Source organism: Diceros bicornis, chromosome X (genome assembly GCF_020826845.1).
Source record: "Diceros bicornis minor isolate mBicDic1 chromosome X, mDicBic1.mat.cur, whole genome shotgun sequence".
Taxonomy (NCBI): Eukaryota; Metazoa; Chordata; class Mammalia; order Perissodactyla; family Rhinocerotidae; genus Diceros; species Diceros bicornis.
Genome location: NC_080781.1, coordinates 29,467,274 through 29,491,357, shown reverse-complemented (window position 1 = coordinate 29,491,357; position 24,084 = coordinate 29,467,274).

Sequence of the window (24,084 nt, the reverse complement as noted above, 5' to 3'; positions counted from 1 at the left end):
GTAAAGTTGTTAAATGTTCTGTGGTTTCTAGATAAATTTTGGTCTTTAGTAGGATGAAAACCCTTAAACATGAAATATGTAATGTGTAGTCTGAGCACCACCTAGTGACAAAAACATATATTGGAAATAATGTTTGTGTTCTTTTGGGATTGGCTGTCTTGAAGGCTGGAGGAAGAAAAACGTGAGCTGCTGAAATCCAACTGGTATTAATTTGGGGCTAAAATTTTCACCGAGTACCTGAAAACAAGATCTCAGAGTCTACATTCTTAAGTTCCATCAGTGAGGCAGAACTTTAGCAAAGAGAGATGGGCAAAAAAAAAGGTAAAATGAGGAAGAAGGTAAAAAAAAAGTAAAATGTATGTGGGCGGCCTTAAGTGGGGTAAAGACAGAACAAGAGAAAAAGAAGAGAAAAGAAAAATTAGGTACAAATTTAATGGATCTAGTGTCCTGAGTGGCAGTAAAAATGTATGGAGAGGAGAAAAACAACTACATGTAACTTTTCTGTTTCAAATACCTTATGTTTAATTAAGCCTCAGAGATACCTAATGGAGCATGTATCATTATTCTTACTTGAAAGACAAAGAAAGAAACATGTAGGCATAGGGAAAATGCTTAAGATACTGTGGGGGATCAGAATTTGCCACCCCAAAATGTGTCTCTTTGCCTTGATTAAGAACAAAAGACTCAGAATGAAACTTTGACCTTCCCCCTAATGGCCTAAAAGAATTTAAGACAGAAGGCCTGTCCCAGCAAGGAGCTATCACCATAGATAACTCTATGTATGGTAAACTGGGAGGAACTTTGCTAGGCCCGTTTTTATCAAAGTTCTTTCTCGGGTTACATTGTCTATAGATGGCCTAGCAAACATTTGTTTACCAAATATGTGCTTTTCCATCTCCATGTAAATTGCCCTTCTTCCCTTTTTAGTCCCAAACTACTACCCCCAACGTCCTCCTTTGTCTTTAACTGAAGATGGTATTTAAGGTGGTGGCTTCAGCCATTTTGGTGAGTTATCAGTTTTCCTGGGTTTCTCCCATGTATGCAAGTTATTAAACGTTGTTTGTTTTTCTCCTGTTGTTCTGTCTCATGTCAATTTAATTCTTAGACCAGCCAGAAGAACCTAGAAGGTAGAGGAATAATTCCTCCTCCCCTACAATATCTAACTCAGTTTCATCTGTTTCTAAAACTCAATCTTGTTCTTTAACTTGTACCAGAAAACCACTAAAAGAAACCCTATTTACTGTACTAAAATGCTGGTTCTCAAACTCTGCTCCACTTTGGAATCACCTGGGAAGTTCTAAAACATACTAATGCCTGAGTTTCACTGTAAGAGATTTCGATTTAATTGATCTGGGGAATATAGCCTGTTAATCTGGACTTCAAAGCTCCCTGGGTAATGCTAATGTGTACTGAAGTTTGAGGATGAGTCTACTCAAGTCTTTGACTTTCTTGCCAGTTATATAGTTCAGTAGGGTTCCTAAGAACTTTTAATAATTTTATCAACATTATATCTTTTAATATTTCAAATGAAAGTTATTTAATAACTTTATGAAGGAAGAGGTTCTGTTTCAGATTATTTATGTCAGAAAGTTTTTACTTTTGAGAATTAACAAGTTTGTCAGTTCTCTCTCTTTTCTCATACCTGGAAACCACTCCTCTTCTCGATTTTCTCTGGTAAAGTGACCTGTATCTCTACCATCACAAGAGGCAGAAGATACCACCTATGCTTCTCTTAGGACTGTTTTCTATCCAGTGACATGACATATAGCCACAGCTGCCACCCTGATAGCAGTTTCCTCTTCTTCAAGTGTCCAGGCCTTTTGCACACCCTTGGCAGTCTCTCTATCAGAGAGTGCAATCACCCTCTTCTGTTGAAATGTAATGTAAAAAAAAAGATTCTTCAACCATTCCCCATACACAGCTATTTTGTATCAAATTGATTTTTTCCTCAGAAGACTTATTAATTGAGATAAAAAATAGAGTGGGATTATTTAGAAATTGTGGACTACTTCCAGAGTGTCATCCTCTGATGAGCTATTTAATGTCAAACACGTGTGCTTTTTGAGGCAAGAATTTGGGCAAGCTATTTGTTGAGCACACGTCTGTATGTACTTATATTTGGCGTTTTGGTCTCTTAAATAAGCTGAGTCATGTCCTAGGCCTCGGCAGTTTGTTTTACACACATGTGAGACTTCAAGTGCTGTACTTTCTGTTAGGATTGCCACTTATGGTCTGCTATACTCTGCTAAATCCTACAGAGAGTACTGCATACAACAAAATGATTGCATAGAAAAAGAAAAATCAACTGCAGAATTTCAAGATCAGGAATCAAAGAGTTTCTGTACAACTGTAAAATATTATATGAGCATATATATTCCTACATATTATCTTTTCAAAGCAACAATGAAGTTAGAAAGTTATATTTAGAATACATTACACTTTTAGTAGTATCTTCTAAAGAGTTTCAGTAATCCTATCACCAAGCAATAAGTAAAAATGAATCCTTTCATAAAATCAACACTAAATCCTCCCAAATCCCATTTTCTAATAACCACTATTTCAAAAACAAAAAATGTTTATGTTTTTACTTCAAGTATGTAATCAAACATTCAAGATATATGTATTACATATCTTTGTATTTATTTTACTTCTATTAGGTACAAACTTACTCCTATACAGAGTAGTATGTGTGTGTCTTGGTACCATCATAACTATTGTGGGAAAACATACACACATAGGAAAGCCAGCAAAAGAGCTATTAATGACTATAAGTGCACAGGGAGGGGCCGTACTATCATGATATTGTCTTTAAAGTGTCTAATAACTAACATTTATGAGTGCACTCTAGGTACCAAAATATTTTTCATTTTTCCCTAAGCGGAAGAGTAGCTTTTATCCTAGAGTTGGAATCATTTTCTGGCACTTAACCAATGACGTTATATTGAGAAGTTACTTCGTTCCTTCATTCGTTACATATTTATTGTTAATTTTCAACACTACTCTTTGATTTATTTATGCCCTTCCTCCTTCAATAAAGAATTTGACATAAACGTACATTATTAGATAGATTGAGATGCATACATATTTTTAAAGGGTAATTCGGAAAGCAATATTGATTTGGAAGGGTAAAAGGAAGGATGGGGAAGTAACTCAAAGCACTTAAAAGAAATGAGTTGAAGATGAGAAAACAAATGCCTTTCATTTAATAAAATAAGAAATAACAACACTAAAGAAAGTAAAAACTGCCATTGCCTGCATTTCAATTGCATGGTGGTTCATATGATTCAATATTGTACTATGAATTTCCAAATTGGGTTTTAGGTCTAATTCTTCTACCATATTGCACTATGACTTTGTGAAAGTCACTAAACTTCTCTTGTCTTTGTTTTCCCCTTCGATATAATGTGTTTACATTAGATAAGTGACTTTAAAACTGAAGAAGTGGCATCTTCTAAATGAGCAAGAACACAGACCCTGGAGTCAGAGGGCCTAGGTTTGAATCTCATCCTTGACATTTGCTAGTTGTGTGACCTTGTCCTTCTGTTTTCTCTTTTATAAAATGGAGATAGTAATACTACTTTCCTCATGCAGTTTTTGAAGAGGTTAAATATGTTAAGATATGTTATGTGCTTAGGGTAGTGTCCAGTACCTAATAATGACTGCATTAGCTACTATCATTGTTATCATTTCAAACTGTACTCAACTGAGCCAAATGGCTCCTTAGAGCTCCCTCAAGGGCTCCATTGGGTGAGAAGGGGAGGAAAAAAGGTGCTGTTAAGAATATGACTACAAAATTAAAGTTTTAATATAAAATTATTTGATTATATTAGCATAAAGTATATTCTAAAAATCTATGGGTTTCAGTGATTCTCATATTTTGAGTACAAGGACCATTTTTCAATGGCTTAAATTTTAAAATGGCATCCTTTACATGAGATTAGTGAAAATTTTAGCATGCATTCATTGAAACAATACAATGATTTCAGTAAAAACTTTTGATAAATTTGCATGTATTAGAGTAACTGGTATGAATTTATTTTTTTCCCCAAGAGAAACTATTGATTGGAAGAACTTGAAGAATTCTAGAGAGGGTATGACAAATTCTCTTAAGATGATTAGTAGACTTCTTGGAGAGAAAGATCTGAGATCCTAAACCCTTCTTTTCCACAAGATTCAAAGTTAAGAAAACTTGTTTTAGTGAGCATGGCTATCCCTACCCAAGATCCTTAAAGTAAAATCTCCACAGGTTTGTATATTAAAATATGTTAAAATAGCACAAATGTGTAATAGATAACTACTAAAATCTCAGCAGTTTGAAACAGTAAAATTTATTCTTCATTCACGTACTAAGGGATATGGGCATTTCTGATCAGATAGTCTCCTATAACTGGTGATTCAGAATCCAGCCTCCTTCAATCATACGGCTTCCTTATCTTTAACATGTGATTTCCAAGTTCACCTTGGGTATCAATATCCAGACAGCAGAAAGGGAAAGACAGGAGGTGTACGACCACATAGAAAAAGTGGCATATGTCACATCTTCTGATAATCCATTGGCCAAAAACCAGGTACATAGCCAAACCTATATTAATGGAAAAGGGAAAAAGGGAAATGTCATCTCTCTGTGCACTCAGGAAAAAAGGAATTGGGCTTGGCAAACAGCCAGCTAGTGTCTACCAGAGGATAGAAGTTTTATTTGGTATGATTTTTGGTGGTAATGCAGGAAGAATGGGAATTATGATTTAGTGAAGTGGTAGAAAGTATCCCATCCTAGATGTCCTAGGAAAAGATGGCACTCTAGTGAAAGGGTTGTGTGAATTCATTTAAAGAGCTGAAACTTTGGTTCCCTAGGTCAATTTTGGTGTAGAATACCCCATCACTGAGCACACACTCAGTGAAGCTGGTCTTAAAGAAATTTGGAAGGCCCAGTCGGGGATGATAGGGAACAGCCTTAAGGCAAAAGACCTCTTCAGATCTCCCAGGTGTTCACTGGAATATAAGCCCTCCCTCTGGGCAACCAGCTGTCAGCGATTGTCACAGAGTGTTCTTGTAACATCTGAGTTTCTACTCCAGTAATGGGTGAGAGCCACCAATATTTACTATTTGATATGAATCAAAGATCTCTGGAAACTTTTTGACTTTACCATGATGTTTAGGGGGAAGAAAAAGACATCTTTCGATAATGAGATGGGGTGTTGGGTTATTTAGTTAGAATTTAAATGACTATGTGCTTTTATTTTTTCCCTGCTATGGGCAAAGTGGGACATATCAGATACAGTTATTTTATTAATCACAAAATCATCTGCAGATATTTGAACAATATTATATGTTTATTTGTGTAGACATAGAACTTATTATAATAACAAGAGCGGAAATGTACTAACATACTCATTACACTAATTCTAAAGCACTCGTGGATTTCTTGGGATCAGAATGGAGATTGCTGGGATGGTGAAATCATATTAAATTATGTCCTGGTTCCTATGTGTAAGAATGTTTCTCATAAGGCAGAAAAGCCTAAAGTTGTGATGAAAACAGGTGAGAAAACAGGAATGGAATACTATGAAATACTGTGATTCAAATGACTCTTTAATATTCACATATGAATGGCTAGCTCAGATCAAGTCAAATTCCAGGAATGTGGATAGATCCTAATGAGACTAATTTGAGCAATTGTAAATGGTTTACTGAGGTCTTTTTGGCACAATGGATTCCAAGGAGAAAGTGGCAATATTTTAGGTACTTCTAGAAGATTAGATACCTCTGAAACTGCATCAGGTTGTTTTAAGGCCATACCCTTCAAAGCCTCAACTGCTTCTCTGGTTCCTGAGCTGGCCTAAACTCTACAGAATTTTTAAAATTATGGATAACCTAAAGATGCCCTTGTGTCCTAAGACTAAGAGGACCATATAGTTTATCTCCAAGCCAGGAAACTTTTGAGAAAAAAAAAAAAAAGAAATACTGTTATTAACTACACAGGACAATAAGAATAAAGCTGGTGTATTGTGTGCAAACCATGATCTCAAAGTCCCTACTTAAGGCAGAGTTTCTCAAAGTGTTGTGTGAAGAATTACTATATCAGAATCTCCAACAGAGTTCATAAAATGCAGATTCCTGGTTCCTAACCTATACCAATTAATTAAGAATCTCTGGAAACAGGGGCCAGGAATATGCACTTTAAGAAGCTTCCTAATTCTCAACTCATGTGTTTCTTATGCATGCTAAAATTTTTGCGGTCTTAGATAATAAAACAATGGGAACAATGTTGAAATGAGTCTATCTCATCCAGTTGAAATATACAGTAGTATTTGTAAGTGAATTTCAGCAAGAATAGTAGAAAGCTTGTCATATTAGTTAAAAAGTTTTGTCCTTTTATTGCTTTCTTTATTTCAATCTTATGTACAATAGACTGTTACCTTCACTGATATAGAGCTAGAATAAAGATTTCATAGAAGGACAAATACTGTGTGATCTCACTTATATGAGGAATCTAAAGCAGTCAACCTCATAGAAGCAGAATAGAATGGTGGTTTCCAGGAGCTAGGGGGAGAGGGAAATGGGGAGGTGAGGGTCAAAGGGTATAAAGTTTTAGTTACGAAAGATAAATAAGTTCTGGAGTTCTTCTATACAGTATAGTGCCTATAGATAACAAAACTGTATTATATACTTAAAATTTGTGAAGAGGGTAGATTTTATGTTGTGTTCTCACCGTACACACCAAAATCATAATGAAGGGGGTGGGAGGAAACTTTGGAAGGTGATGGATATGTTTATATTTATGGCCTTGATGCTGGTGATGGTTTTACGGATTTATACTTATCCCCAAACTCATCAAGTTGTATACATTAAAAATGTACATCTTTTTACATGTCAATTATACCTTAATAAAGTGATTTTTTTTTAAAAAAAAGACTTGATATGTCTTCTGAATTTTGTGCCATATTTTGCACTTTTCCCTCTAAAGTCCTAGAAGTTTAATGTGGAGTGATATTAATGTATCCCTTTAACTTTGCAAAAAGGGTTACCTTAATACTATAATTTCAGGCTTCCCAATATATCAATCTTAGTAATGAAATGTTCATATTTAATCATCTTTCGGGTATAAGGCGTTATGTCTAAATTCTAGAGTGAAAAACAATGCTTCCCTTAAAAAATAAAACTATTAGTCGATGAAAAAAACCTCTGTTTAGGGCCCACCCGGTGGCACAAGCGGTTAGGTGCACGTGCTCTGCTGCGGCAGCCTGGAGTTCGCCGGTTCGGATCCCTGGTGCGCACCGACGCACCGCTTGTCAGGCCATGCTGTGGTGGTGTCCCATGTGGAGTAGAGGAAGATGGGCATGGATGTTAGCCCAGGGCCAGTCTTCCTCAGCAAAAAGAGGAGAATTGGCAGATGTTAGCTCAGGGCCGATCTTCCTCACACACACACACACAAAAAACAAAACAACCTCTGTTTACATGTGTCTATTTAATCATGGGGCATAAATTCATTCCAAGTACACAGTTGGGAAGTTTAAGGAGCTGTGTAAATTCACAGCCGCTGTTTTGTTCAGGGCCCACAGCAGGCTTTCTTACATTTGTTCTAAAGGAGATGGAAAAATGGTAACTTTATTGGTGTGACAGTGAAGAATCTTAGTCTTTGTCATGTTTTTGACATTTGTTCGATGCCTAGTTTAACTTAAGCTAGAAAATCAATCTTTCCCCTCTGAATGGAATCTCAGCAAGTCTTTGGATGAGAACAGAATCACTAGACCACCCTGTCTCCCTTATAGACTTTTGAGTGTATTTGTTATCTTTTACTGCAGTTATTTTCTTCATGGGAGAAATCTGTTGTAAACTTGATAGTTATCATGCTTCAATCAAAATTAGCAGTATTATGAAAATTCAGCATGAATTTGTACTCTTGATCCAGGAAACTGTAACAGTCATTAGTGTTCTTGAGAGTAGTCAATTCAATTCAATCAATTCAATTCAAGTGTCAATTCAGATATTTAGTGTTTACTAAATGTCAGGCATATTATTAGATGTTGAAGATACAAAGATGACTGTATTTTAAAGAATCTGTCATTAGAGTATAACAAACAATTGACCTACACAGAAGTAATTTACATGTGTAGTTACAGTTTTGAGGAAAAAGTGATTTAATTTTAGTGGGAGAGAAAATAAGTTTCATTGATGAAGTCATTTATTCATTTGGGTTTTAACAGATGAATAGGAGTTTTCTAAATGAATGAAAGGGTAAAATATTTTCAGTGGTGAGAACAGCAACTGCTAATGGTCGTAAAACAAGGATAGTGGGTTTTAATTACTGGTGTATAGCGTAAAAAAGAGACTAGCTAAATTGGCAGACCAAGGCCAGAAAATGAAGACCTTTTATGACATGTTCAGAAGTTAGACTTTATCTTTGTTGCAATGGAAAGACATTGAAGTTTTTAGGGACTTAATTGATGATCACGCTTGCAATTTAGAAATAATAATATTGGTAATAGTGTTGAGGATGAATATGGGGGTAATGGTTGAGATGGGAGGGGTAGAAATGGATAGAGAGCAGCCTACGTTAGTGATGACAAGGATCTGAATCAGGGCAATGGAATTTGATTAAAATGAAGGACTTTAAGAGATATCTAGGAAGCAGAATTGACTAACGTTGGTGATATATTGGATAGAGAAAGAAGCGGGAAGGGGAGAGGTGTGAGGGAAAGTCAGGGGTCAGCATTACTCCCATATTTCTATTTTTGCTTACTGGACAGTGTGCCAACAATAACTAATACTTGATTCTGAGGCCATATACTTTAGCCTAAGAAGGAGCATAATTGCTTATGATTAGAGTAGTAGGGGAGTTACCTGAAGATTCAGACAATCTTACAGTCTTTCTAAATTTACATACAGAAACACATGAACTAATAGCCCCAGAAGTTCGGTGTTCCATGATGTGGGCACAGAGTGTCAATGACTCTGGCTTCCTGGACTATTTTGGCTACAGTTATGTCCCAACTCTGGTGCAAGTAACATGGTATAGGGCTCGTCATCCCAGAAACCTATTTATTGACCTTAATTGTTCAAATAGGAGCTACCAACATAGCTGTGCTGTACACTTTGTCCTCTCACATCTTGGCTTTCCTTCTGAACGTTGTGGTGTAGGTCCAACAGTTTTCCTCTGGATCTTGCTGCTTTGGTCTTTGATCACTTGTCTGGTTGATATCTGAAGTCTTCTGAAGATGCCTCTTCTTTACTTCTTACTTCAGAGATGGGATGTACATCAGGAAGTCTGGAGGTTGGTTAGAGCATCGCTGTAAGTTGAGTTGAGGGGAAGAAGTTGAAGCTGAAAAGTTGCCTACTTTTAACAGTCGGATTCAAGAACTTAAAAATTTGGCCCATCCATTGTTTACGACTTCGTGAAACAATGGGGTGTGTCTGAGCAGAATTGGCTGCTCCATTGTAGCTGGTTGTAATGATGGAGTTTTGGAATCAAAAGTTTCCTTTTACTGACTCAGACCACGGAAACTTCCAAACAGATTCTATGACTCAAAGGGAGAATGAAAATAAGCAAGAGATTGCATTCCTCCTGAATATGTGTAGGAGTTCTGTAGCATTAGAACTAAAAGAAATGGCCAAGGCATATGGTCCAGTTGTGTATTGCAGTGTAACAAACCAATGCAAAACTCAGTGGTAGATGTGACAAAAACCATGTTGTTATAGTCAGGACTTTGTGAGTTAAGAATAATGATGAAGCATACTGGGGAAGGATCATTGCTGCTCCATCATGACTGGGCCTCAGCTTTGATGGCTTGAATGGCTGGAGATAGATTAGATGACTTGACTGGGGTCATATGTCTGGGGGCCTTGATTCTGGCTAAGTTTTTCTTTATGCCACATCTTTTGGGGCTGGAATGTCCAAGACGGCATCTTCACTCACATATCTGGTGCCTGGGCTGGGCAGCATTGGCTGGAAAAGTTGAGGTTGGTCCTCTCTCTCTCCATATGAAGCTCCTCTATGTAGCTTAGGATTCCTCATAACCTGGAAATCTCAAACTAGTTGGAATTCTTATGTAGTGAGAACATGTAAGAATTCTGTGGCCCTGGCTATGTCCCAACTCTGGTACAAATAACATGGTATAGGGCCCATCATCCCAGAAACCTATTTATTGACTTTAATTGTTCAAATAGGAGCCACCAATATAACTGGTGGCTTTGCCCAGCTATACTGGCTGGCTTTGCCCACAATGAATATTTTAAGAGGCTTGGATGGAACCTGTAAGGCTTCCTATTAACTAGCCTCAGAAGCATAAGAACATCTTTTCTGTTGCATTCTATTGATCAAATAAGTCACTAGGTCAGCCCAGATTCAAGAAGAGGGGCTTCAAACTCTCCCTTTCAATGGGAAGAATAGCAAAATTTTATGGTTATAGTTAAGGTACCATAGCACATGATGAAAACGTCTTATGATGTTGACTTTTCAATTGAAGTAGAAATTAATCTCTCCCTCTAATGTCTGAAGTGCAATGCTCTCCGGGTGAGAAGAAAAAAGGAAGGGCATAGAATTTGAAGTTCTTTGCGTTTAGCCTGATGTTCAAGATAATGAATTAAAATCTTTTTATTACATCATGGTTTTCCCGTACCAGAGACCAATGATAACATTAATAACTATTTACTGAGCAACCGTAATTGCTAGACGCTCTGCTTGTGCTTTACGTATTTGATCTCAATTCCCACGCAAGATAGGTATTACCATTCTCATATTGCAGATGAAGACAATGAGGCCGAGGCAAATTAAGTCATTTTCTCAAAGTTATGGTAATAGAAAATATATTTAGATTCACACAAGGTCTGTAAGATAGCTCTTGCTGTTTCTGCTATACTCTGCTATGTCTAATGGAAACACAGTTTCAGGCACCATTACACAGACATAGTAAAATCTCAGTTAACCGAGATGCTTGAATGATGTTTGATCATTTTTGTGTGAAATATTTTATTCTAAGTGCCATTTTGTGTGCTATTTTAATTCTGCTTTGGAGTTAGTCTAGAATATCTTTATTTTAACTTAATAAAAAAGAGTAATTTTAATCACAAAGTGAACATAATTAAAGCTTGATAAAATATTTCAGATTTTTATATTTTTTATCTTTCCCACCAGAAGGATGGGTTAAAAGGTTGAAAGCACTGTTGCAGAAAATGAAGATAAATATGCATGTCTCACGGAATCCACTGGAATTGGTTTGATACAATTGTTTTGAATCTAAACGTAAAACTCTGACTAATTGAAATCATAGCCTTTCTACTTACATAGGCTTGACACTTGGGAATTATTTTTATCTCTCCCTTATGCTTACGTCTAATTATGGAAATAAGAATGTGTTTATTTAGCAAGGTCTCCTCTCTCTTCTGACTTCCTTTCTTCCTGGTTCTGCTCATATTTACACCTTTGATAACTTTTCTATTACTGCTGTGTCAGTGGATAATTTGCTTCTAGATTTTTTCCACTTTTGAGCCATCTTACACTGTTTTGGGAGCCATAGCCCAGCTGTTATTCACAAGCAAGTTACTTTATATCTCTGCAAATTAATCTCTTTATTTATATAATCTCACCTCCTAGTATTCTTGTAAGAAATAAATAAAATCACACATATTCTGTTCGTTGCCTATATAGATATAGTTAGAGGTAAATTTTGTGGCTCCAATGATAAAACTGATACCAGATTTATTTCTCAAAATGAATGAACACAGAGAACACAAAATGAATGAGCAACACAAAGGTTCACAATATATGAGCAAAACCAAATCAAGCAGGCCTGCCATATACAGATTCACAGGTTGTGCACTATAAAGCCCCAGGGGGCACCACTCATGTAAATAATAAATTGAATGACACTCCTAGAAATATGCAGTACACAGCTGTACAACTGAACATGCAAGCCCTGAAAGCAAGCTTTAATGCTATCTTCTGCCTTCCTTAGACCCAGTAGGGAGAAAAGAAGAGGATAATGAGCTCAGGGGAGAGTAAATTGTTACTTATTATTTGTTCTTCTCTAGGTCTAGCTCTTTACACGCTCATACTGAAGGGAGGTTGTTGATTTTGTTCAGCAGCCTGCAATCACAGGGAACTGGACTGCCCTTTTCACCAAGGGGATGAACAATATTTACACCAGTGGATGTAACAACAGTGACAGTGTCTGGAGTGGGTAATCGTTCACCTCACATCTCTCCCCTGTGGACTCTCTCTTTTATGGTGCTAATTGAGTGTTGTAATTGGTCTTATGGAGAGTCACTGAATGTTCAGAGTCTGGGTTGTCTATCCAAAGAAACTCACCAAATTTTCAAATTATATTACAAAAAAAGTCCCTACATTTCAAACATACAGTTTTGTTTAAATTCAAACTACTGTACTATAATCAAGTTGCATTTCCTGCTTAGGTCTTAATGTCCACAGTCCTCAACAAATTTAGTGGACAGCAGGTTGACCAAAGGGAGATTATTGAAATGTGGCCTTTGTATTTGGAGGAGAGGTTGGGCTTCATTATAGTGGGATATCCTGGGGCCTCTTTAATAGTCAGGCTAAACACAAGTTCCTACCCACTCTATTAAAATGTAACCTCTCTCTTCAAACACCTTTGAGAGCTTGTTGCATATAGAATAAAGTAAAATGTGTAAGTCCTTACCAAAATCACTCTACATTTCCCAACATTACTGCATTTTCATCTTTCATGCTTCGGTTTAAATGTCACTTCCATGGAAAGGCCTTCCTGAGCAACTTATCTAAAATAAAATTGTGTGAGTTATGCTCTATCACAGACTCTCGTATCCTCTTCCAATAAACTATACACTATAAGAATAGTGATCTTTATAGCTCAACCTCTGTTTTCTGTCTATACAGTTCCTGAACGTAGGTACTAAGTCAACCTGTGTTAGAGAAATAAATGACTGAAGAAAGAAAGGAAGGAAGGAACTTTGGCAAAGACTCTCTCTGTCTTAGTTCATTCTGGCTTCTATAACAAAACATCACAGACTGGGTAGCTTATAAACAACCGAATTTTATTTGGCAAAATTCTGGAGACTGGGAAGTCCAAGATCAGGACGCCAGCATGGTTGCACTCCTGTAAGGGCCCTTTTCCTCGTTTATAGCTGGGGCCTTCTCACTCTGTCCTCACATGGTGGAAGGGAGCTAGCAAACTCTCTGGGGTCTCTTTTAAAAAGCCCTACCTTCATGACCTAATCACCTCCCAAAGGCCCTGCCTCTAATACCGTCAACTTTGGGGGTTATGATTTCAGCATATGAATTTTGAGAGAACACTAACATTCAGACCATAGCACTCTCCTTTGACCAAACTTGAGTCAGGCTCTTCTGAGTCCTCTTTCTAACTAGTCCCTGATCTGGAGCTCTGCCCTTGGCCCACTTAGGGAAGTTTTAGCAAGAATCCTGCTGGGTCAGTTTAGGGAAAATCCCCCACTCTTGATATCTGATCAAATTCTTTATCCACATCCTATCACCCTGGCCTGCCTTCAGCAACAGTACTGTCAAGTTGGTTTAGCCAGAGTTTCCTTTACCTGTGGTGTTTCCTCTTAGTAATTTTCTATTCACTAACCCATACTCTGCTCCTTGGCTATAAATCTCCACTTGTTCTTATTGTGTTCTGAGTTGAGACCAACCTCTCTCTCCTGCTACAAAACCCCACTATAGTATCCCCCTGGATAAAGTCTTCCTTCCCACCTTTAACAAGTGTCATGCATACTTTTCTTTTTAACACCTTCCAAGGCTTTCTCTATCTACATCTCCTTGAATTTTCCATCACTCCTTTCATGCCTTTGTTCACATTGCAGGCTGTACTTGCAATGCCCTATTTTTTATGCCCTAGGTCATATCAAATCCCTCTGCAAGATCTGCATCCTACAAGTTCTGTATTAAGTACAGTGACCTTCAAGATGGCCTGTAAAACTCCTGTTTGCATATATACTTGCCATTCTTCATCTTCCTAAGTTATCCTCTCTTAGGCTCTTAAGTAGAGCAACATGTGCACTTGCCTTCTACTAGATTGTAAACTCTAGTAATGCAAGAACCAGGCATCATTATGTGCCTCCCATAATGCCTAACACCAAATGTTACACATAGTAGAAACTCAATAAATACTTGCTTGGTTGAACTATGGTCCTACTATATAGCGAAAAATTCAAGAGTGATTGAATTGGATTCTGATCTCCCCCACTCATAAACTATGTGACCTTGGGCAAATTATTTAATCTCTCTTAGTTTCAATTTCATTATTTGTAAAATTCAATAATAACTAAAACAATGGGTTGTGGTAAAGATTAGATGAGATTCTATGTAAAATAAAGTAAATGTGATACTATATGCAAAGGTTTCTCCTGCTTAAGGTCACGAATCCATTTGTGAAAATCAGGCAATTTGTGTTAAAATATTAACCAGGAAACAGCTTCCTACTATTTTAAATGGAAACAGTTAATACATTTTATATGTTAACTCAACAACCCCAACAGATTTCCTGAAACGGAATAAAACGAACAAACAAAAAAACATGTATTATGTTGCAATTTAGATACGTTTTAAAACCTCATTTCCTAATCACCTAATAATAAATATGGTGTTAACAAGCATTACTTTGTTTGCAGTAACATGGCCTCTCTTAAGCCCAGTGACATCCAAGTTGCACATCATCTTGTATGACACTTTGCAGCCTTTCAAAATGTCTACACATGATTTTGAAGTTTTACCTAATGTATTTAGAATGTAACTCAATATTTTCCTCAACCATTGTGTTATTATAAAAGTTATCTTGAGTTTGGAGATGTAAATATGTTTTGTTCTTGTATAATCATTGGCTGAAGAACATTTCATTGAGAAATAATTATATTCTTTGTAGTATAGATATTAAAAGAAAGAGCTCTTCTAACAAGAAAACAATAAACAGGAGATATTTTCTGGGGTGTATCTCATATAGGTATTGCTAAACACAATACCTTATTGTGGGTAGATCTTAATAAATGTAAGTCTTAATGTTATTTTCTAACTTCTTTCCATTCTGCATCAAAGTAATTCTAAACCAAAGATTAAATTTAACTTAATCTTCACTTCTCAAATTCAGTTAAAACATTTATTTATTGTTATTTTTTAAGAATTTAATTCAAGTACGCAAAAATATATCTAGGGCTTATATGGATAATGACATCCATTCCAGCCCACCTACCTGACTTGTATTTCCATATATCTGGAGTGAGTCAGTCTCTTTTTGGGTTTTCCAAGAAATCTGGATGTTTCCTGGTTAATAGTCATCTCTGTCTGCACCATTTGTTTGGTTTCTTTGTAAGTTTATTATTAGGGGAGTTTAGAACAAATTCATAGCAATTGGAGGGCAACAGAATTTGCTACTCCAAAATGTCTCCCTTGCATGATTATTATTAAGAACAAAAGACTCAGGAAGAAACTTTGACCTTCCCTCACTAACTGCCTAAAAGAATTTAAGATATAAGGCCTGTTCCAGGAAGGAGCTATCACCATAGAGAACTAGAGTATAATATGAACTAGGTGTGGTAGACAGGGAGGAATCTAGCAAGGCCCATTTGATCAAAGTCCTCTCCATGTCCCATCGTCTCTGCTAGGCATGGCAAACATTTGTTTACCAAACATTTGCTTTTCCATCTCCATGTGAATTACCTCCCTCCCCTTTGAAGTCTTAAACCATTACCCCCAACGTCCTCCTTTGTCTTTAGCTGAAGACGGTATTTAAGGTGGTGGCTTTGGCCATTTTGGTGAGTTAGTCAGTTTTCCTGGGTTTCTTCCATGTATACATGTTACTAAATTTGTTTGATTTTCTCCTGTTATTATCTCTCCTGTCAATTTAATTCTTAAGACCAGCCAGAGGAACCTCTAAGGTTGAAGGAATTTTTCTTCCTCTCCTACACAACATAGAAAATGATTGTATACAAACTTTATTCCAACTGTAGACCCTACTCCCCCAAATACTCATAGACTGAAAGGTCATCAGAGATGACCTTGTCTTTGGGGAACAGACGAGTAGAAAACAGAGAAAGGAAGGAAATCATAGAACTAATTTAGTTAGGGATGAAGGGGCGAGTAAATGCCCTTTGCTTGGAAAAAAGGTGAATTTCCTACTTGAGGAGAAATCACTTTAAAATGTTTAGCTGTGCTAATGATTATGTCTTTATTGCAAATTTCGTTGCATTAGTAAAGTACCGCAAGAAACAACTAGTGTATGTGTGTTGTTGTAGTAAAAAATTACTATAGAAAGAATATTCCATTTATCTAATTATTGAATAGCCTGAAGATAGAGTAGTTGAATACTATTTGTAATTTGTGCACGTGGATCAGCAAAGCTGTCTTTGACAGTAACATCCATTTTTTCTGACTCAAAGACAATAGTTTAATAGGTAATTGTGGTTGAAAGAACTGACTGATACCTGACAGGAAGTTCTCCTCGTATTGATTACATGTAAAAATGCCTAGGAGATGTAACTGACAGTAACCATCAGCAAATTTCAAAACTCAAATGAGAATCTTGTTGACAGCATGGTGTTCAGTACAAAAAATAGTTTCTGACACTATCTTCTAAGGTACAGTATATACCTATCTATATACTAAATACCTGTGCAAAGGCAGTGTAGTGTGGTGGAATAAAAACTGAACTTGTAACTAGGACATGTGGATTAGATTCCAGCTGAGTTCTTACAACCAGTGCTATCTTGTAGAGTTACACCTCTAGGAATAACATTCTTTGTCTTTAAATTATCTCTAAGGATCTTTTGGGCTCTAAATTTATATGATACTGTGATCCTATTTTATCATTTTAGGGTATGTAGGAAGATAGCTACATAGATTAATGTGTATATGTATGGGTGAGTGGAAAGATGAGTGGACACACACACATATATACACGATATGTACATCTATAAAAATGTACACATCTATATATATGAATAAGTGTGTATATGTGTGTGTGTATACACACACACACAAGTTATTTCCACGCATATGTCTATATATAGAGTGACATCACAAATTCTCCTCGCCACAGTTTTACTTTGCAAATACGAAACGTTTTGGCTTGCAAATGTGACAATAAATCATCTATCATCTACTATTACAGAAGTAAGGCCTCTTAACAGCCAATGGGACTTAAAACAGACTTTTAGGTTATGAAAGATACTATTAAAAGAATCCACAAATATTCATATGCTTGTATTGTGAAAATGCTTCCTAGTGGATACAAATATAAAAGGTGAATAAGGGGCCGGCCCAGTGGCATAATGGTTAAGTTCATGCACTTCACTTTGGCGGCCCGGGGTTCACAGGTTTGGATCCTGGGCACGGACCTACGCACCACTTATCAAGCCATGCTGTGGCAGGCATCCCACATATAAAGTGGAGGAAGATGGGCATGGATGTTAGCCCAGGGCCAATCTTCCTCAGTAAAAAGAGGAGGGTTGAAAATGGATGTTAGCTCAGGGCTTATCTTCCTCACCAAAAAAAAGGTGAATAATAAAAATATTATGACTATACCCATACAGAATTCTAATATTGAAAATGTACTGGGCATTGCTAACTAACTGACTGTCAGGAATTCGACCTTGCCAAAATAATAATTTTCACTTTTGATATATAGTACACATACTATTAGCAGAAACATATTTTTCTAGCAATGACGTTAATAAGAATAAAGCTCATATAAATAACAAATAGTGAAACCCACCTTTTACTCCTTTAACCAACATGCTTAGGTTCATAGGACACTAAAGACCTCAGTCATCAATCTTACAGAGCATTTTATTAAATATATATCATTACACAGTGAGTGGATAGATATTTAGATCTGTCTTCCAGACAGATGGAGTACGTTTCTGTGGAGTAGTTGGCTTTATTTGAGTGAAATAGGCTCATCAGTGAGAGGTCACAAGTAATCAGCTATCTATGTATACTTCTGAGTTTAGAAATAACTAAGAGTTTAGATGAAGAGTCTTAAAAAGCAGAAACTGAAAATGACCGTATAATCATAGAACTTTTTTTTTGTGAGAAAGATCAGCCCTGAGCTAACATCCATGCCAAGCCTCCTCTTTTTGCTGAGGACGACCCACCCTAAGCTAACATCTATTGCCAATCCTCCTCCTTTTTTTTTTCCTTTTTCTCCCCAAAGCCCCAGTAGATAGTTGTATGTCATAGTTGCACATCCTTCTAGTTGCCACATGTGGGATGCCGCCTCAGCACGCTGGACAAGCGATATGTCAGTGCGTGCCCGGATCCAAACCCGGGCTGCCAGTAGCAGGGCATGTGCACTCAACTGCTATGCCATGGGGCTGGCCCCCATAGAACTTTAAAGTTGGAAAAAGCCTCCTTCTTTTTCAAATATAAAAAAAAATAACTGAGTCATTAAATGACTTTTTAAAAAAGTCTGATGGCAAGAGAGTGACAGAACTAGGACTTTAAACCCAAAGTTCTTTCCATCATAGCATATTTCTCCCTAACATTTGTTAAATCAAAACACACACAAACATGCTCATGTGCGTGCACACGCATGCACACACACGCGCGCACACACAAATAACATAAAGACCCATAATTCGCTTTTCAAATTAACTTGCTTTCAACTGTATGGACACTGTATGGATTGAATGTTTCAGATACTTTTTTGGAGCAGATAAGCCAAACCCTATTTCTCCCACCTAGTTCCAGGAATTGTTTAGTCTTCTCCAACTGGGTATAATTATTCATTAGGGATCTCTCCTATTGTTCACACTCAAATTTGTGATAGCTATGCTGTGACTCCACTGTCTTGAGAGGAAGCCTTACATGGTGAAGCATTTGTGTATGTGGAAGGAACATAAGGAGAGAAAACTAGAGGAAAGGTATTAGAGAATGTGTGGTGAGTTGTTGCTTCTCTACCTTGATTTTTTTTTAAAATTTTTTGTTTATTGCAGTAACATTGGTTTATAACATTGTATAAATTTCAGGGGTACATCATTATACTTCTATTTCTGCATAGATTACATCATGTTCACCACCCAAATACTAATTACAACCCATCACCACACACATGTGACGAATTATCCCTTTCGCCCTCCTCCCTCCCCCCTTCCCCTCTGGTAACCACCAATCCAATCTCTGTCTCTATGTGTTTGTTTGCTGTTGTTATTATCTACTACTTAATGAGGGAAATCATGTGGTATTTGACCTTCTCCCTCTGACTTATTTCACTTTGCATAATACCCTCAATGTCCATCCATGTTGTCACAAATGGCTGGATTTCATAGTTTCTTATGGCTGAGTAGTATTCCATTGTGTATATATACCACATCTTCTTTATCCATTCGTCCCTTGATGGGCACTTAGGTTGCTTCCAAGTCATGGCTATTGTGAATAACGCTGCAATGAACACAGGGGTGCATGTATCTTTACGCATTAGTGTTTTCAAGTTCTTTGGATAAATACCCAGAAGTGGAATAGCTGGATCATATGGTAGTTCTATCCTTGAGTTTTTGAGGACTCTCCATACTGTCCTCCATAGTGGCTGCACCAGTTTGCACTCCCACCAGCAGTGTATGAGAGTTCCCTTCTCTCCACATCCTCTCCAACATATGTTGTTTCCTGTCTTGTTAATTATAGCCATTCTGACGGGTGTGAGGTGATATCTCATTGTAGTTTTGATTTGCATTTCCCTGATAGTTAACTATTTTGAACATCTTTTCGTGTGTCTGTTGGCCATCTGTATATCTTCTTTGGAGAAATGTCTCTTCAGGTCTTTTGCCCATTTTTTAATTGGGTTGGTAGTTTTTTTGTTGTTGAGATGCATGAGTTCTTTATATATTTTGGAGATTAAGCCCTAATCAGATGTATGGTTTGCAAATATCTTCTCCCAATTGTTAGGTTGTCTTTTCATTTTGTTGATGGTTTCCTTTGCTGTGCAGAAGCTTTTTAGTTTGATGTAGTCCCATTTGTTTATTTTTTCTATTGTTTCTCTTGCCTGGTCAGACATGGTGCTTGAAAATATGTTGCTAAGACTGATGTCGAAGAGCGTACTGCCTATGTTTTCTTCTAGAAGTTTCATAGTTTCAGGTCTTCCATTCAAGTCTTTAATCCATTTGGAGTTAATTTTTGTGTATGGTGTAAGGTAAGGGTCTACTTTCATTTTTTTGCATGTGGCTATCCAATTTTCCCAACACCATTTGTTGAAGAGACTTTCTTTTCTCCATTGTATGTTCTTGGCTCCTTTGTTGAAGATTAGCTGTCCATAGATCTGTGGGTTTATTTCTGGGCTTTCGATTCTATTCCATTGATCCATGTGTCTGTTTTTGTGCCAGTACCATGCTGTTTTTGTTACTATAGCTTTGTAGTATATTTTGAAATCAGGGAGTGTGATACCTCCAGCTGTGTTCTTTTTTCTCAGGATTCCTTTACCTATTCGGGATTTTTTGTTGTTCCATATAAATTTTAGGATTATTTGTTCTATTTCTGTGAAAAATGTTGTTGAAACTTTGATAGGGATTGCATTGAATCTATAGATTGCTTTAGGAAGTATGGACATCTTAACTATGCTAATACTTCCAAACCAAGAGCACAGAATATCTTTCCGTTTCTTTGTGTCCTCTTCAATTTGTTTCAGCAATGTTTCATAGTTTTCCGTGTACAGCTCTTTCACCTCTTTGGTTAAGTTTATTCCTAGGTGTTTTATTCTTTTTGTTGCAATTGTAAATGGGATTGTATTCTTAATTTCTCTTTCCGCTACTTTGTTGTTAGTGTATAGAAATGCAACTGATTTTTATATGTTGATTTTGTATCCTGCAACTTTACCGTATTCGTTATTACTTCTAAAAGTTTTCTGGTGGATTCTTTAGGGTTTTCTATATATAAAATCATGTCATCTGCAAATAGTGACAGTTTCACTTCTTCCTTTCCAATTTGGATCCCTTTGATTTCTTTGTCTTGCCTGACTGCTCTGGCTAGGACTTCCAGTACTATGTTAAATAGGAGTGGTGAGAGTGGGCATCCTTGTCTGGTTCCTGTTCTTAGAGGGATAGCTTTCAGTTTTTCACCATTGAGGATGATACTAGCTGTGAGTTTCTCATATATGGCTTTTATTATGTTAAGCTACTTTCCTTCTATACCCATTTTATTCAGAGTTTTTATCATAAATGGATGCTGTATCTTGTCAAATGCTTTCTCTGCATCTATTGAGATGATCATGTGATTTTTATTCTTCATTTCATTAATGTGGTGTACACGTTGATTGATTTGCGAATGTTAAACCATCCCTGCATACCTGGAATAAATCCCACTTGATCATGGTGTATAATCTTTTTAACGTATTGTTGTATGCGATTTGCTAGTATTTTGTTGAGGATTTTTGCGTCAATGTTCATCAGTGATATTGGCCTGAATTTTCTTTTTTTGTGTTGTCCTTGTCTGGTTTTGGTATCAGCGTAATGTCGGCTTTGTAGAATGAGTTAGGGAGCTTCCCCCCCTCCTCCGTTTTTTGGAAGAGTTTGAGAAGGATAGGTATTAAGTCTTCTTTGAATGTTTGGTAGAATTCACGAGGGAAGCCGTCTGGTCCTGGACTTTTATTTTTGGGGAGGTCTTTGATTACTGTTTCAATCTCATTACTGGTGATTGATCTATTCAAATTCTCTACTTCTTCTTGATCCAGTTTTGGAAGGTTGTAGGATTCTAAGAATTTCTCCATTTCTTCCACATTGTCGAATTGGTTGGCATATAGCTTTTCATAGTATTCTCTTATAATCTTTTGTATTTCTGAGGTGTCTGTTGTAATTTCTCCTCTTTCATTTCTGATTTTGCTTATTTGTGCCTTCTCTCTTTTTTTCTTGGTGAGTCTAGCTAAAGGTTTGTCAATTTTGTTTATCTTTTTGAAGAACCAGCTCTTGGTTTTATTAATTTTTTCTATTGATTATTTTGGTCTCTATTTCATTTATTTCTGCTCTGATTTTTATTTTTTCCATTCTTCTACTGATTTTGGGCTTTGTGTGTTCTTCTTTTTCCAGTTACTTTAGGTGCATTGTTAGATTTTTTATTTGAGATTTTTCTTGTTTTTTGAGATAGGCCTGTATCGCTATAAACTTCCCTCTTAGGACCACTTTTGCTGTATCCCATAAATTCTGGCAGGTCGTATTTTCATTTTCATTTGTCTCCAGGTGGTTTTTGATTTCTTCTTTGATTTATTTGTTGACCCAGTCATTGTTCAGTAGCATTTTGTTTAATATCCACGTATTTGTGGCTTTTCTGATTCTCTTCCTATAGTTGGTTTCTAGTTTCATACCATTGTGGTCAGAAAAGATGCTTGGTATTATTTCAATCTTCTTAAATTTATGGAGACTTGTTTTGTGACCTAATATTTGATCAATCCTGGAAAATGTTCCATGTACATTTGAAAAGAATGTGTATTCTTCGGTTTTTGGATGGAATGCTCTGTATATATCTACTAGGTCCATCTGTTCTAATGTGTCATTTAAGGCCAATGTTTCCTTATTGATCTTCTATTTGGATGATCTATCCGTTGGTGAAAGTGGAGTGTTAAAGTTCCCTACTATTATTGTGTTACTGTCTATTTCTCTTTTTATGTCTGTTAATAATTGCTTTATATATGTGGGTGCACCTACGTTGGGTGCATAGATATTTACAAGTATTATATCCTCTTGTTGGATTGTTCCCTTGCTCATTATGTAATGCCCTTCTTTGTCTCTTTTTACAGTTTTTGTTTTAAAGTCTATTTTGTCTGATATGATTACTGCTACCCCAGCTTTCTTTTCATTGCTATTTGCATGGAGTATCTTTTTCCATCTCTTCACTTTCAGTTTGTGTGTGTCTTTAGGTCTCAAGTGTGTCTCTGGTATGCAGCATATATATGGGTCTTGTTGTTTTATCCAATCAGCCACCCTATGCCTTTTAATTGGAGCATTTAGTCCATTGACATGTAAAGTAGTTATTGATAAGTATGTACTTACTGCCATTTTTAACTTTTTTTTTCCCAGTGTTTTAGTAGTCCTTCTCTGTTCATTTCTTCTTCTATACAGAATTGATGGTCTCTTTAGTTTGACCTCTGTGTGAAAGCTCTACTCTTTAACTCCCCTCCTCCCTCATTTTATGTTTTTGATATCATATCTAACCTCTTTTTTGTGCATTTATATCCATTACCCTCTTATCATGCAAATAGATAATTTTTCCTATTTGTGGTCTTCTCTTTTCCCCTTAACTCAGTCCCTTTAACAATTCTTGTAGCACTGGTTTCTTGGTGACAAACTTGTTTAATTTCTGCTTGTCTGGGAAATTTTTGATCTCTCCTTCCATTTTGAATGATAACCTTGCTGGGTAGAGTATTCTTGGCTGTAAGTTTTTTCCTTTTAGCACTTTAAATATATCATGCCACTCTCTTCTAGCCTGTAAGGTTTCTGCTGAGAAGTCATCTGATAGTCTTACGGGGTTTCCTTTGTATGTAACTTGACTTTCTCTTGCAGCTTTTAGGACTCTCTCTTTATCTTTAATTCTGGACATTTTGATTATGATGTGTCTTGGTGTGGGCCTCTTTGGATTTATCTTGTTTGAGGCTCTCTGTGCTTCCTGTACCTGGATGTCTGTTTCCTTCCTTAGGAAGTTTTCATGTATTATTTCTTGAAATAGATTCTCTGCCCCTTTGTCTCGCTCTTCTCCTTCCGGGACACCTATATCACGGATGTTAGTGCACTTGATGTTGTCCCAGAGGTCCCTTAGACTGTCCTCACTCTTTTTAATTCTTTTCTCTTTTACCTGTTCAGCTTGGGTAATTTCTTGTAGTCTTTCGTCCAGCTCACAGATCCGTTCTTCTGTATCCTCTACTCTGCTTTTGAGTCCCTCTAGTGAATTTTTCATTTCCAGTATTGTATTCTTCATTTCTGAGTGGTTCTTTTTTATATCTTCCATTTCTTTGTTGACATTCTCACTGAGTTCATCTATTCTTCTCCCCAGATCAGTGAGCATCCTTAACACTCTTTGTTTGAACTCTCTGTCAGGTCGTTTGCTCATCTCTGTTTCACTTAGTTCCTTTTCTGGGGTTTTGTCCTGTTCCCTTACTTGGAATGTAT